The 14,687-nt window shown below is 42.2% G+C and overlaps 1 protein-coding gene and 1 pseudogene across 5 annotated transcripts in view; both read left to right on the plus strand.

Moving 5' to 3' along the window:
- Positions 1–14,687, plus strand: part of RHBDD1 (rhomboid domain containing 1) — a 118,544-nt gene that overhangs the window by 76,328 nt on the left and 27,529 nt on the right. The window lies entirely within an intron of this gene.
- On the plus strand, positions 7,591–8,027 carry LOC308621881 (large ribosomal subunit protein uL29-like; annotated as a pseudogene). Its single transcript has one exon. The product of its transcript is annotated as a large ribosomal subunit protein uL29-like (transcript).

Raw genomic sequence — 14,687 nt, forward strand, 5'->3', positions numbered from 1 at the left:
CGCCATCTGCCAGATTTCCTAAAAGCAGTTTCATTGCAGAACACTTCCTTTGGATTATAGGTTCCTACTCCCTTCTCTCTACGTTGGAGATATTCATTTCAGTGAGTAAAGTTTGATATTTGAGACTGTATCTAGATGTGAACTTGTGCATATAAAGAAATGTAAATACAAGATGTTTCAAACCTGCAAAATAACATGTGAATATATCCCAGCCAGGAAAAGAAGTAATAAAATAAGTGGACCAGAGTTCTGTTTAGGTCCCTGTTGGGAAGGAGCAGGCTTCTGTTGAGGTTTTATACTTAAAAAGATTAACTATAGCTCAGCTGTTGCTAAAATAATAAAGATAATGATACATGAAATTGAAACATATTTGAGAAATTAACATTAATAGTTCTATGTGAATTTATAATTTTTCCTCTGCTACCTAACCCCACAATCACCATTTATTGAAAGGGATCATTCAGATGCTAATGAGTAGATTTAGCAATAAAAGTATACACAAACCTCTAATGAATTAATTCCACCTACCCATGTCCCCGTCATCTTCCCCCACACGTGGACCCTGTTTTGTGGGCTACCAAGTCTTGATGGTTTCGGAAATATTACCTTGCACACTCATCATGTTGCTCTGGATCATTATTCATTCTGTTCCTCAGCAAATCCCAGTTGGAGCCCCTCGTTTGTGTATGGTACTGTTAAGTACTGCAGGGTACGGAAATGAGTAAATCTTGTTCTTTGCTATCAAACCAAAAACACTGTTCTTTCTGCTGAACGACAGGAGATTTTAGTGACTGACTTCACTTCAGCTACCCAATATATTAGATTTAGGAAAGAGATACAGTAACTTTTGAAATGAGCTGATCACTTTACTTACCCATCTATGAACTCTGCTTCAGCAACTATGATTCCCTAAGTTATGTAAGAATTTTACAGAATATCAAATTTACTAATATGATGATTTGGATACTCAAGTTATCTATACAGTTTTTAATCTTGAAGTTATTGAGGTGTATATTCAGTGTTTCATAAGATCAAACTTGATTGGAGAAAACTATTAATATAGGTGTGATTAAGAAACTCATCATTTCATAAAATGTTTTAATTAGGAAGAGAGATGTCAAATAGTGCTTTAAAATTATAGTGGATTTTACATTCTTATTAATCAAACAATTGAGGGTGTGAAGAAGTTTCTAATTCTCTGTGTCTGTACTAAAATATGAAACCAAACAAAACAGTATCTATTTTCTTTTTTGAGCTGAAGGCCCAGACTTTGAGACTTTATTTCATAGACTCAGTAGTTGATATTTTCAGTGAATAAAATTTTATTCTTTTTTATTTGAACCTTTCTAATTCCTTTCTAAGCATTTTAAGTACAGATAACATACATATACCACCTAATTCTAGCATATAATTTTAAGCACATAACTGCATAACTGCATTTTAAGCACACAACTGCATTTTACGTGCATAACTTGGGGAAGGACCTATTGTTTCGATCCTTTGCTTAATTTACTTAAATTACTTTTTAAAGTAGATAATGGAGAATGAGACAAGGCTGAACCATTTTCAAACATAATTGGCACTGAGAGTGACCTTAGAGGTCAGCATATCTGACACCTGATCTTACTCAATGAGGAAACAGACTCGGACAAGTCAAGAGACTTAATATCCCATCATTTATATCTATGGCCCAATTACTGTGGATGGTGTCCTGCCCTGGAGATGCTGTTGTGACGTAGGTTGGGTTCCCCAGGCATGAAGAGCCTGGGGGTCAGGACCTTCCTGGAAGGTGCTAGGTTGGATCCACATTTCCTTGGGCTCCTGTGTGTCCACCCTGGAGCAGAGCTGAACCCCTGAATTAGCTTCCACATCCGCCTTCCAGGCTGGCTGCAAATGGACTCTCAGCTTTCTGCTACCGCAGGGACAGAGTCCTCCTGGCCTTCAGAAGGAGGGGAGGCAGGTGATGACGTGTGTGAGACTGCTCTGATGTGTGTGTGCTAACACCTGTTAGATGTGTGCTGTGATTGCCGTGCGATTCTGCTTTTGTTTTGCTATGGGAATAGGCAGCACTCAGCTCCTTTGCTGGAAGTCCTCACTGAATTCCAGATGTCCCGGGGTGGATGGTGCTGAGGGCCTGAGACAGGTGATGATGGGTCCCTGAACTCGGTTATTATGGTCTTCTAGAATCTGGATAAGCATTTGTCCTGCTGGTGATAAAAGCAGAACATATGCACGGTGGAAAATAATCAACACAAGTCACCAAAAAGAAGACTGAAAGTGATCCGTAACCCCACCACCCAGAGAAAAACCACATCACATTTGAGGTGTATCCTTGCAGCTACCCATAATATAGGCACCCAGAAGAAACCACTGTAGATGTTTTGGTGAATTCTTTCCAGGTCAACAAGCAGTACCTCTTCCCTCGTGGTTACTGTGCTAGGAAGGTTCACATCCCCACACAGAGCCCTACGAAATAAGCATTTGTAATTATAGCCATTGTTTTAGATTGGGAAATAGAAGCACAGAGAAATTAAATGGCTGGCCCGGGGTCACATTCTGAGTGGTAAAACACCAGGCAAGACGGCCAGACTTCTCTATTCCTAGTCGGGGGCCTCTTCAGAAAAAGCGCTTCTAGGCTGTCGTGAGTTGTCAGTTATGGAAGAGACCAGCATGATCCTGTGTGTAGCCTTCCACATAGTCAGCCCACATGGCCGAGCTGGAGTTATGTTTGTGTTTTGGGAGGTGGATTGGCCATTGCGATCATCCTGAAATCAGAACACTGAAAACTCTTTGGTAGGTGTGGTCACTATAGAACAGTCTTAGCTACATTTAAAAAAACAGTATTACTTGTAGAATGACAATGAGATCTCTCTTACTGTTGTCCTCACATGATTGGCTAAGTTCTTTTGTTTGGTTGGGTTGTCTTTTTTTTTTAAGCAAAAAATCCTGACATTAATTAAAAATTGTGACATAAATAGTTTGTTTAGGGAAAGAATGCCCTTCTTACACAAGAAACTTGCATCTCAGGTGCCTAATAGAACACACACCAAAAAAATGCTTCCTATAGACAATCATAAATAATCTGCTGGGCAGTGATTTGTTTCTACCAAAAATCATAGCATATGAGTTTGAAAATACTGTTTTTACTAGGGACAATTAGTGACATTTGAATTAAGGATATTTACATTGTTCATTTAAATAGGACTCAATTTTTCTTCAGTGGCTTTCTTTTTAGAAAAGAAGATTCATAACAAAAAAAAATAAATGTGCTTGCACTAAGTGTGCTTTAAGACAGAATTTTATGTTGAGCCACCTGTCAATATTACACGTGAATCATTCACGTGAGAATTTTCACTGTCGTTTACTCAGCCTCTTGAATCTCACTCAGAGGTGCACGTGTTCATCCGTTTTGTTGTGTTGTTTTACTAGTGAGAAAAATCAAGTCATATGTTGGTTTCCATTTATTATAGAATCACAAATAGCTTTCAGAGTGGTCTAGTTTCATCACATGGCAGTTCTCCAAGGATTCAAAACTATTTATAATTCTGTTGAACTTCGTTATGGAGAGCCAGATGTGAGAGTCATGCATAATATATATTTATATATCTTCAAGCATCTCAATTAGGGACCAGCAATCTTCCTGTGTCACATCTGTGTTTTTTAAATCTACTTTTGTTGCAAGACAGGACCAAAATTGCACAGCATTATTAAGATTACTATAAATATTAAGCTGATTAAAATTACATTGTAATCATCTGCTTTGGAAAACTCGCAAATGGCCTAATCATGCCCCAACAGGAAATAGGTGAAATAAATCATGATCTAGAATAATACTTAGCCACTAAAAATAGAAGCAGGTTCCCAGTGAGTCAAATGAGCAGGATATAGCAGGAGTCTTAGTAGAAACTCATTTATTTTTGTAAGACCTAGTAAGTGTACTATAAAAAAGATTGGAATAATATTTAGCAAAATGCCACTCATCCTTATTTCTCAGAAATAAGATCATGGTGACTTACTTTCTTGTTTTGGCTTGACTCCATTTTCTAAAATGTCTGCAAAATCACGGAGAACCTTTATTAAGAAAAAATAGGAAAACCTATGCATTGCTAAAAATATTTAATATTGACCTTCCTCTTCTTTGATATTCTCCACAGTGCCATCCCATTAAAGGCATCAGGTCATTTTTTGTAGAGAAATGCAGAGAAAACTACACCTCACACCTTCACCTCCAGCTTCTGTGGGCTACTTATGGTCTGTCAGAGTGTTGAGGGAGATTGCGCAGAGCTGAGCATCCAAACCAGGATCTCGGCATCCTGTCTCCACTTTTCCTCTTTGCTCGTTTCCTTCTTTCCCTTCTCATCGCGACTCCAACCTTCCAGGCTAAAGGTATCCATACACTTTGGGCAAGAAGACCAGTGGTTCCTGTGACTGGTAGCTAGCTCTCCCCTGGCTGCTACAATGATTTCTTTCTTAAGGGTTCCAGAACACACTGGATCCTGTCTTAGTTTGAGGCTGCTTTAGTGCCATGGCACTAGGCATTTCCATTTGACTTTACAGTTTACAAAAGTTAAAGCAGCATACGTTTTATCGAGTGCAGTCCTTTCAGATCTGTTCTGCTTCCTCTCACTGGAAGGTGTGAGGTGACTGGCCCTCAGAGGTTTGGGTCGCCAAGGAAAGGGGGAGTCTGGCCTACTTTCTGGGGAGTTGCTTTCGTTGTCACCAGAAAGCAATGGGAGTTGACTCTAGAATCATCGTGTTCAGGATTCCCTGCAAATCAACCAAAACAACTCAAAACCTGGTTGTTTTTAATTTTCGGCTCAGTAAGACTAAAGGGAAACAGTTTGCTTTTGGCTCAGGTGATGCTGAAATAAAATGCAGCTTAGCCCACTGAGATTAAGGGAGAATTAAGTGTTTCGAATAGGTGTCTTCTAAAAGAAGAGACATCTGTATGGAACACCTGCTGTCTTCATTATAACTTTAAATAAGCTGCGTCTCTGGGGGTTAGCAGGGCCCTTCTTTTGGCACACTGTGCTGTGACAAAGATAAACTTTAAGCCCCAAGTAGTTTACCGTTGTGTAGAGGACGCTTTTTGGCGAGACACACGGGGGTGAGGAGGGAAATGAGCCCCTGGCTTAGACAACTCAGGGCCAGCGAGGCCCATTTTGAGCAGAGCTTTGACACTATGACACTTGTCAGGTTATGACAGTGTTTCCTTACCCCTTGGCAGCCCTAATTATTTGCTAATTATTATCATCTTAATGTTTTATATATCAGGGAAGCATGGAGACAGTGCTTCTTGGTAAGTGGGTATAGCTGTTTCCTGGAATTCTGGGTTTCTTTGTATGCTTTGAGGAAGGGATCTGAATAGTCACTGTGCAGGCCTGTGTTGATGGCTTGTTTCTTCTTATGCTTTTGCTTATTATCACAGGACCAGATGGTCTTGCATGTAGGGACAAGGGTGGGTAGCGGGAAAGAGCACCAAGGAATGCCTTTCTCGGAGAGCCTTTCAAACCAGTTGCCATTTTGGCAGTTTACAGTCCAACCAAGAATGGTCTCCATAAGTGGTAGCCGTGAAAAAAACCTTGTGGCCCCAGAAAATAATATTTAATCAGCGATGTGGTTCCTCTTATTAGCCTGAAGGGAAAATAACTCACCACCAAATTCTACCATATTATAGATGGGATTGTTTGAAACCCGTATCAGAACATCTGCTGTTGTTTAACTGTGCAAACCTAATGCTTTGTCCCCCTAAAGCAGCAGCAGTTGTACAGCTGCTGTGTACCCTGTATCTCTTAGACCTTGACACCAGACAAGGGGACATCTTCAGAGTTAATGAGCAATTAGGATGTTCTTTCCTGTCAATTAACTGGCAGAATAATGAGATCAAATGAGCACTGTCCTTAAAAACACCCAGACTTGTGTTTTCTAAAAAGGGTGTCTTTCTCTGCTGTTTTAGTTACATGAATAGACCAACAACTATTTAACATGGAAATAAATTAAATATTGCACCTACAGCAAACAGAAGAGAGAGGTATACAGACAGGACACTATTTATTCTAAACTCAGAATTCACAGGTTTTCCTCTTGAGTGGCTGTAATGACGTCATAACACCTGCTATCACCTTCATTATCTTACAGATTGGCAGGCACATATTTAGGGAGTGAGCATCCTTTCTCATATGAATGAATGTATCAAATCTAAGTTTGGGGCAATCGAGGTATTGATCCTAAATTTGAATTAGTGGGCTCCAGACCGTGTGCCACCTAAGGATTTTGGTTTTTCCCTGAATGTGATGAGAAGTTAGTGAAGGGTGTGAACAAAGGGGCAAGGGAAGCAGAGAAAATGGGTAAAGGCCCTGAGATGAGAGGGTGGCCCATTGTAGGTACTGTGATAGTAGTGGCTGCAATATATTTTTCATTGTCGGACCAGAGCGGCAAGATGGGTGGGAATCAGGTTGTGAAAGGCCCGGTATGTTGTGTTTAAGGGTTTTGTACTTGACCCTGGAAACAGGGGAAACCACTGAGACTTTTAAGTAGGGAGGGCAATAAGGTGAAATCTGGATTTTAAGCTCACTCTGCTATATATGGGGATTGGGTTGCAGGGAGAGAGATGGAATTTGAGTGAGTTCCAGCACACCAGGCACCATTATAAGTGACGTGTATGCATGTTTAGTGTGTGTGCATGTGCATGCGCATGAGTGTGTATGCGCGTGTGTGTTCACTCAATCCAGCAACCACCAATGCAGTGTTACTGTTTACCCGTTTCAGAGAAGAGACTAAACTGAAGGAAGGCAAACTGAGGTCCCATAGCTAATAAGTGACAGAGCTGAGATCTGAGCACAAGGAGTCTTGGTTCCAGAGTCTATGTACTTATTACCCATGACATCATTTTGCCTTTCATATTGTATTGGTATGGTCATCATCATAATAACTTAATTAATAATTAATATAATAAATAATCTAAATGCTACTAGTATTTTACTAGCTTAGTGAACTTTTTTTTGTATTCATACTCATTCCTATTGGAATGAAATTAGAAATTTTAGTGAGTTAGAGTTTTCTGTAAAATATTTATCAAAAAGTTTCAAATTAAGTTTTTCAAATAGAGGTTATTAATGTCTTCTTGGTCAACTTTAAACTTCCTATGGGAATTTCTACTGCAGATTTCATGGTTGAGTGTTTTCAGGGCCTTCAGTGGAGACCTGTGGAAGTCTAGGGAACATGAAGTCCCCAGCTGTTTTCCAAGCCACAGGTAACACTCAGCTAACTATAGACAGAATATTCCAATTCAATGGAAAGTTAGAAAAGACCATATTAAATGAAGGAGAGTGGACTTTTATGAAAGCTGCAGCTCACTGACATCAAGGAGAATTAAATGTATTCGAGCAGTGACCTCACTTGATTTCTGAAAAAAGAATAACCATGTGTTTCAGTAAATGAATGGTGGGTGCATCCAAGGCCTGTAAGACAATGAAAGGCCAAGCATATAGTTAACTAGCATTTGTTAAGTAACTAGAGGAGGGGTTTCAGATATTTTGGTAGTTCTCAATCCTGGCTTCCTGTTACAATCACCTGGGGAGCTTTTAAAAATGATCAGTGCCGCTTTTTCCCTCCGAGAAGGTGGCGGAGGCTGACTCTACAGTCATGGCCAAGATTAAGGCTCGAGACCTTCACGGCAAGAAGAAGGAGCTGCTGAAACAGCTGGAGGACCTGAAAGTGGAGCTGTCCCAGCTACGCGTGGCTAAAGTACCAGGCGGCGTGGCTTCCAAACTCTCCAAGATCCGAGTTGTTCGCAAATCCATCGCCCGTGTACTCACCATCATAAACCAGACTCAGAAAGAGAACCTCAGGAAATTCTATAAGGGCAAGAAGTATAAGCCCCTGCATCTGCGGCCCAAGAAAATGCGTGCCACACGCCGCCAGCCCAACAAACATGAAGAGAACCTGAAGACCAAGAAGCAGCTGCGAAGGAGTGGCTGTACCCACTCCGGAAGTACGTGGTCAAGGCCTGAGCATCTAGGTGTCAACAAAACAAACAAACTGGCCAAAAAAATAAAAAAATAAAAAAGATCAGTGCCTTGGCCCCCAAATAAATCAGAATATACAGCTGGTGGGGCAGGGGTGAGGGCAGGTGCACAGAGATAGCAGCGCGGGCCCAGGTACTGGGATTGCTTTATAAGTTCCCCTGGTGATTCTCGCAGGGCTTTAGGTCTTTAGGTGGGGAGTTCCTTGAGGGCCACGGAGAGAAGTTCCCATTTCTCTCTGCGTCGCTCTTAAGAAGCTCTAGCAGAAGACAAGGGGTACTTTTTTTTTTTTTTTTTTCTTTTTGCCGTACGCGGGCCTCTCACTGTTGTGGCCTCTCCCATTGCGGAGCACAGGCTCCGGACGCACAGGCTCAGCGGCCATGGCTCACGGGCCCAGCCGCTCTGCGGCATGTGGGATCCTCCCGGACCGGGGCACGAACCCACGTCCCCTGCATCGGCAGGCGGACTCCCAACCATTGCGCCACCAGGGAAGCCCTACTTTTTTTTTTTTAATTGAAGGTACAGATAGTACCATCCATTTTAGTAGTCACCTAGATTTCTAAATTCTTTCTATGTAATTTTTAGAATATTTGGAAAACCCATATTATGCCACGTATGAGCAAGGTAGCCATCTGTCTTCTCCCAAAATGAAGATAAACAAAAACCAAATTCTCTGCCTTCAGGGAACTTAGTCAAGTGGAAGAGAGAGTGAGGAAAGGTGGAGGGAGGGAACTAGGAAGGCATCAACCAAAATAGCTATTATCTGGGTGAAACTGTTGCTAATCAAAGAGAAGGGTGCCTGATGGTTGGGAATATTGAGGGATGGGACGGATGGATGGAAAGAAGGAAGGAAAGGCTGTGGATGGTTTCCTGATATGTTTCGATGACAAGAAAAGAAACCATTAAGACCGACTTATTTCACATACGAATTCCTATTGGAAATCATAAAATTAAGGAATCGTAAAATAGCATGTTTGTTTGTTGTCTATTCCGTTCTCTAGGCTTGTCTTTACTGATGAGGAATGTTCACATAAACATAAAGCAGTGAGTTTTAATGCTTATCGCTCATAGTGTGCTTTTTAAATTCTTTTGCCTTTTCGCACGTTTCTTATTACAGAGGAATGAGATTCCTTTTCAGGCCTCTCCTGGTGGTTAGGAAATTTGCAAGTCACGAAAGTACCACTGAGAGACGATGATAACGTGACAGCACAACTGCCATTTGAGGAGAGCTCAGCTGACACGTTCAGCAACTATGCAAAAAGCCTCAGCCTAAGAGCCCTGTGGCAGCGGTTTGGCCGTATAAAAATAAAAAAAAAAAAAAAAAAAAAAAAAAAAAAAAAGAATTACACAGAGCTCTTGTCAGTGTAGTTATTCTGAGATTATAACTCTGTGAGAGCCTTAGAAACGGCCTGGTCCTAACCACCTTGGCACACTGCACCCTAGAAAGACAGGGGGTTGGCTAGAGCCACACGGCTTAACCGTCCCTGAGCTCGTGCTGGAATCTACATCATCGTACTCCCCATTCAGAGCTGTTTTTTACCATATCCCCCAAGTTCATTTTTAACCACAATATGCAATCAAAAAAATAAGCGGGGTTATTCGAAGAGTAATACTGCACATTCTGACCATTACTACTACGTATCCCCCACTACCTGTCAGTTAACATCCTTTGGTACCTGCATTTGCTTCGAGAACTATCTAGTGAGTAACTAGAGTAGAGGGGGGAAGATCTGTCCTTTAAAGTAAGTTTTAAGGGGCTCCAGGGAGCAGCTTGGAGCAGCTTGCTTTCTAACATGACATTGGGAACTCCAGCAGATTTACTGGCGTCTTGCAGTTAACCGAGCTTTCTTGTGAATGGATCCAGAACGTCCTACAGCTAGATTTTCTTTTTATGCACTGATTATTTTGATGCTGTGGAGTTTTGGCCAGATTGATCTTTAAGGTATCGCATAATTTTTAAGACAAAATTAGGAGTCATCAACTTACAGTTTATTAGTCTAGTTTTATAACATTTGTACAGAAATGGGTTTTTAATTGAAATCAACTTTAGCATCGACATCTTGCTGCATGCAGAAACATTGGCTTTTTGAATTGGGAGGGACCCTAGGAGATGCTTCTCATTCTTTCCCCAAATGCTCCCTGCAGCCTCCATGAGTGGGGCCATCTTCACACTGTCAGAAATGTGTGTCTCTGGAAGACAAAGCATAAAACGAGAATAATTCTCTCTTTTGTGGACCGTTGCCAAGTTGGTACTTAACAGGATTAAAATTGTCTTACGGTAGTTATTTTATGGCAGTTATCAGGTAAAGTTTACCTAGCCAGTCGGAACAAGCTTTGCCTATCAAGAATTTGATGACTGTGTTTTTAAATATATGTAAAGTTGGGGGAAGAAAAAAAGTAGGAAGAGCTTAGAGTCTGTTTCCCCCGCAGTCTGTGATGAAGCCCTTTGCAGCCTGGCTTTCACGCCTTGACGAGTGTGGGCTTCGCAGCCATTCAGGCCCCAGTTGGAATCCCAGCTGTCTTTCCTTCACCAGTGAACAAGGTAATTACGGGATTTATGGGGATTCTGTGGCTGGGGAGTTAAACCCTCCTCTTGGGGCTGTGGTGACGGCCGCTTGAGACAGGGGATGAGGGCACCCTTCCCAGAGAAGGCCCTCGATAGATCCTCTTCATTTCCCTTTCTCCTCTTTCACATGTGCTCTCTCCACTTACCTTAGGTCACTTACTAAAATTTTTCTTTTGGCATTTATTTCAATGTCTCAGAGATTCCTCCAAAAAGATAATAATAGTAATGAATGCTTAAGCACTAATATTTAGCAAGCCTCTTTTTTTTTTTTTTGTGCGGTATGCGGGCCTCTCACTGCTGTGGCCTCTCCCGTTGCGGAGCACAGGCTCCGGATGCGCAGGCTCAGCGGCCATGGCTCACGGGCCCAGCCGCTCCGTGGCATGTGGGATCTTCCCGGACCGGGGCACGAACCCATGTCTCCTGCATCGGCAGGCGGACTCTCAACCATTGCGCCACCAGGGAAGCCCTAGCAAACCTCTTTTATGTACCAAGCACAGCAAGTACCTTTCATGCATTTTTTTAAAATTTACTTTTTACAAGGACTCATGAGGTAGGGCACAATTGAAGCTTAAAAATTAAATGTAATAGGCCTGGATTCATACCTCGACTCTATCTGACTCCAAAGCACTGCGTCCTGCTCCAAGGATCTCGTTCTTGGAGCTCGAAATTCTGTTTCTACTGCCATCCCAGGTGATGATTATGAAAACAGTAGCAGCCAGCATGCAGCTTGTGCTGGGCACTGCTCTAAGCCCTTTATATATGTTGACATTTAAGGCTCACCACAGCCCTCCACAAGTTCTATTGCTGTCCCCATTTTTCAGATGAGCAAACCAAGGCACAGAGAGGCTTAGTAACTTGTCCACTTACCCAAGGTCACATAGAGTTAAAACTGGGTCTCAGGGCTTCCCTGGTGGCACAGTGGTTGAGAGTCCACCTGCCGATGCAGGGGACACGGGTTTGTGCCCCGGTCCGGGAAGATCCCACATGCCGCGGAGCAGCTGGGCCCGTTAGCCATGGCCGCTGAGCCTGTGCGTCCGGAGCCTGTGCTCCACAACGGGAGAGGCCACATCAGTGAGAGGCCCGCATACCAGAAAAAAAAAAAAAAAAAAGAAAAAAAAAGAAAAAAAACCCCCTGGGTCTCAAACTCTAGTTCTTAATCCCCCAGCTGTCCTTCCCGTTTCACTTAAGCAGTTCTTAAAACTTGTTTTACACTAGATCTCAGACTAATCAAAGACGAGACAGGAACTCTCTCTTGCTCACCTTAACCATCCCTGCTACTCTACTTTTCCAGTAACTTGCAGAATTTTTTCCTTATTCTTGCTACAGTCCTTCTAAAGTAGTGATATATTGAATATTTCGTCCAAACTCTAAACCAAGACTAATGCCTAAGCAAGGAAGAACAAATTCATTAACTAGGAATCCATTTACAGTCAATCCCCAAGGCTCATTTGTGCAGTCAGTGCTTCTGCATCGTTTAGAGTTGCTAATAAATGAAAGTCTTTGCATCTTTCCAAGTGTCTTCATATTTACCAGTCTCGTATTTTACCATAGGAAGCGGCTTCAACAAGCATATTCATGTGTTGACAGTTCTAATTAATACAAGTAATTAGTCCTGACAGTAGAACTGTGAAAAGAAGACCCATTCATAAATTTGCTAATTATGTCACTCTGCTCAGAATTTAATCGCAGTCTAGTCTTTAATCATTGCTGTATATGGGCAAAAGGCCAGCTAACTAAATTCTTCAGACTTTCACTTTTACTTCCGATAAAGGAATTTTGTCAAAGTTAATTTATCATTGGAATTTAATATTCCAGTATGCAGGAATTGGTGAAGAACAGAGCTCCTTCTGGAGAGAAATAAACAGGAGAATGGGAAAAACCAGGCAAGGAAGGAAGGAGGTAGGAAGAAGTCATCAAGGGCATCCATGTGCTTTCTTACATATCTAAGTCTAGAAGGTTTTATGTACTAATATATTGATGTTTTTCTAAAAACTAAGGTAGTTTTATTTAGTCTGTTGGTATATTTATGGTACAGAAAATTTGAAGACAGTTTGTTACTTGAATCCCAAGTTGAGCCCTCCTCTCTCTGATGTAAATAGTGTACATTTGCAAGCATGTTTGTTCTGGAGCAGGGTTTTTCAACCTGAGCACTATTGACATTTGGGGCTGAATAATTCCTTGTTGGGATGGAGCCGTCCCGTGCATTGTGGGATGTTGAATAGCATCCGGCCTCTACCCACCAGATGCTTGTGCACCCTTCCTCCCAGTTGTGACGGCCAAAAATATCTACAGACGTTGCCAGTTCTCCTTTAGGGGGCAAAATCTGTTGAGAACCACCGCACCAGAGGGTAAGTTTAGATGATAAAGAATCAGGTAAACTTGTGTATAGGACACTTACATAGAATCAGTTATAGCAAAATCAATAAAATAAAGCACATCACTTGGAAGTGATTTAGTGGTATGAAATCCAGATTTGGAATGATATTCCTTGAATTTCAGTACCTCCTTCTTACCTTTTCAATGTAAAGGTCCCTCTGGTTCTCTTTGATTGCAAGTAGGGTAGCACTTGGTACCCTGGTGGTAGAGTGGTTGTATCTAAAACTCCTTTGCTTCTTGTGTTAAATACACTGGGCTCTTAGCTTTCATGGACTTAGTATGTAGTGTTTCGACCACTTTTAGGTGACCTTAAAGTTCTGGGTACTCAGCTGCAGGTGTTCTTGGTTTCCCTTTCCAGTCCATTAATTCCTTCCCTTCTTGTCTTGCTTGCCTCCATCCAGTGCTTAGATTTCCAGTCCTTTGTTTCAGTTACTCTCTTACAGATACCTTCCGTGCCTTGATGCTCAGTCCTTCATCCACCTATGTGGAAAAATTCCACAGACTTAGATGAGCCCAGCCACTAGGCTTCTCGGACCCTGCACCTGGCAGCTGAGCCCAATTGGAGACTGTGCCCCAACAGAGTAAACTGAATCTATTATAAATGATATCAACATCTCACCTGTCCTCGACTTCACCCCAAAAATAGAATCCACCTGTAGGTAATGCCCTCAGCGTCCCATGATGAAAACTACAAACTTACCTGTATCCACCCCCATGCTTAACTTGTCCCTCCTAACCGCTGGGCAGGGAAGTCTCTTTCCTCTTACCAAAAGCTAATCCTTTACCTGTCCTAACTTCTCAGGAAAAGCTGTTGTTCCTGATTATCCCCCTTTCCCTCTGTCTTCAGCTTTTGAGTCTTCCTGTCAATAATGAAACCTACTCGAGTCTCTTTCCACACTCATCCCCAAAGAGAGAGAGACCAACGGCACAACTGCCTTTCATTCGCCACCTTTCCTTTCCACTTACGGTCTGCAGCGTCTCCACTTCTTCCGTGGTGCTGCTGCCCCCCTTTACTCTCGTGGAACAGTTCTAGCCAAGTTCCCCAGCGGCCTCAATGTTGCTAAGGCCCGGAGACACTTCTCTTCCCCAGATTTGCTTAACATAACTGTCCACTCCTTGAAACCCTCCTCTTTTCCTCCCTTTTCCCCCCTGATGCCTACCCTCCTGGCTTTCCCACTTCTGCTCTGACCTCTTTCCTTGGTCTCCTTTGCAGGCTCACCCCCCTCTACTCCACCGTGGAATATCCGTTTTGCTAATGACTTCATTCTTGGACCTCTTTTCTTAAGGCTTTATAGTTACGATTTATACTTCAAATTTATCTTCTCAGCCCAGATCTCTTTCTGAAATTACATCAATATATAAATGAACTCAAGGACATCTCAAATGCAGCATGTACATACCTTTTCCACCTCCCCAACTTGTTCCTCATCAGGTGTTACCTCCTGGGTGTTGTCAGTAACCAGGTGATCTTGATGCTAAGTCAAAACATGTCACAAATCCACATCCACTAGTCTGGGCCACTGTTACGACTGGACGGTAGGCGGTGAGGACAGAGAGGTATAAGAGCCAGATCACATAGGGCCTTTTAGGCCAGCAGAAGGACTTTGGTTTTTCTCTAAGTGAGATGGGAGCCATTAGAGGGTTTTGAGCACAGAGTATCATAACTTAACTTAATTTCTTAAAGGCTCACTGGGGCTACTGTGTTGAGAATAGTCTGTGGG

This window comes from Mesoplodon bidens, assembly GCF_964165515.1.
Source record: "Mesoplodon bidens genome assembly, chromosome: 8".
Taxonomy (NCBI): Eukaryota; Metazoa; Chordata; class Mammalia; order Artiodactyla; family Ziphiidae; genus Mesoplodon; species Mesoplodon bidens.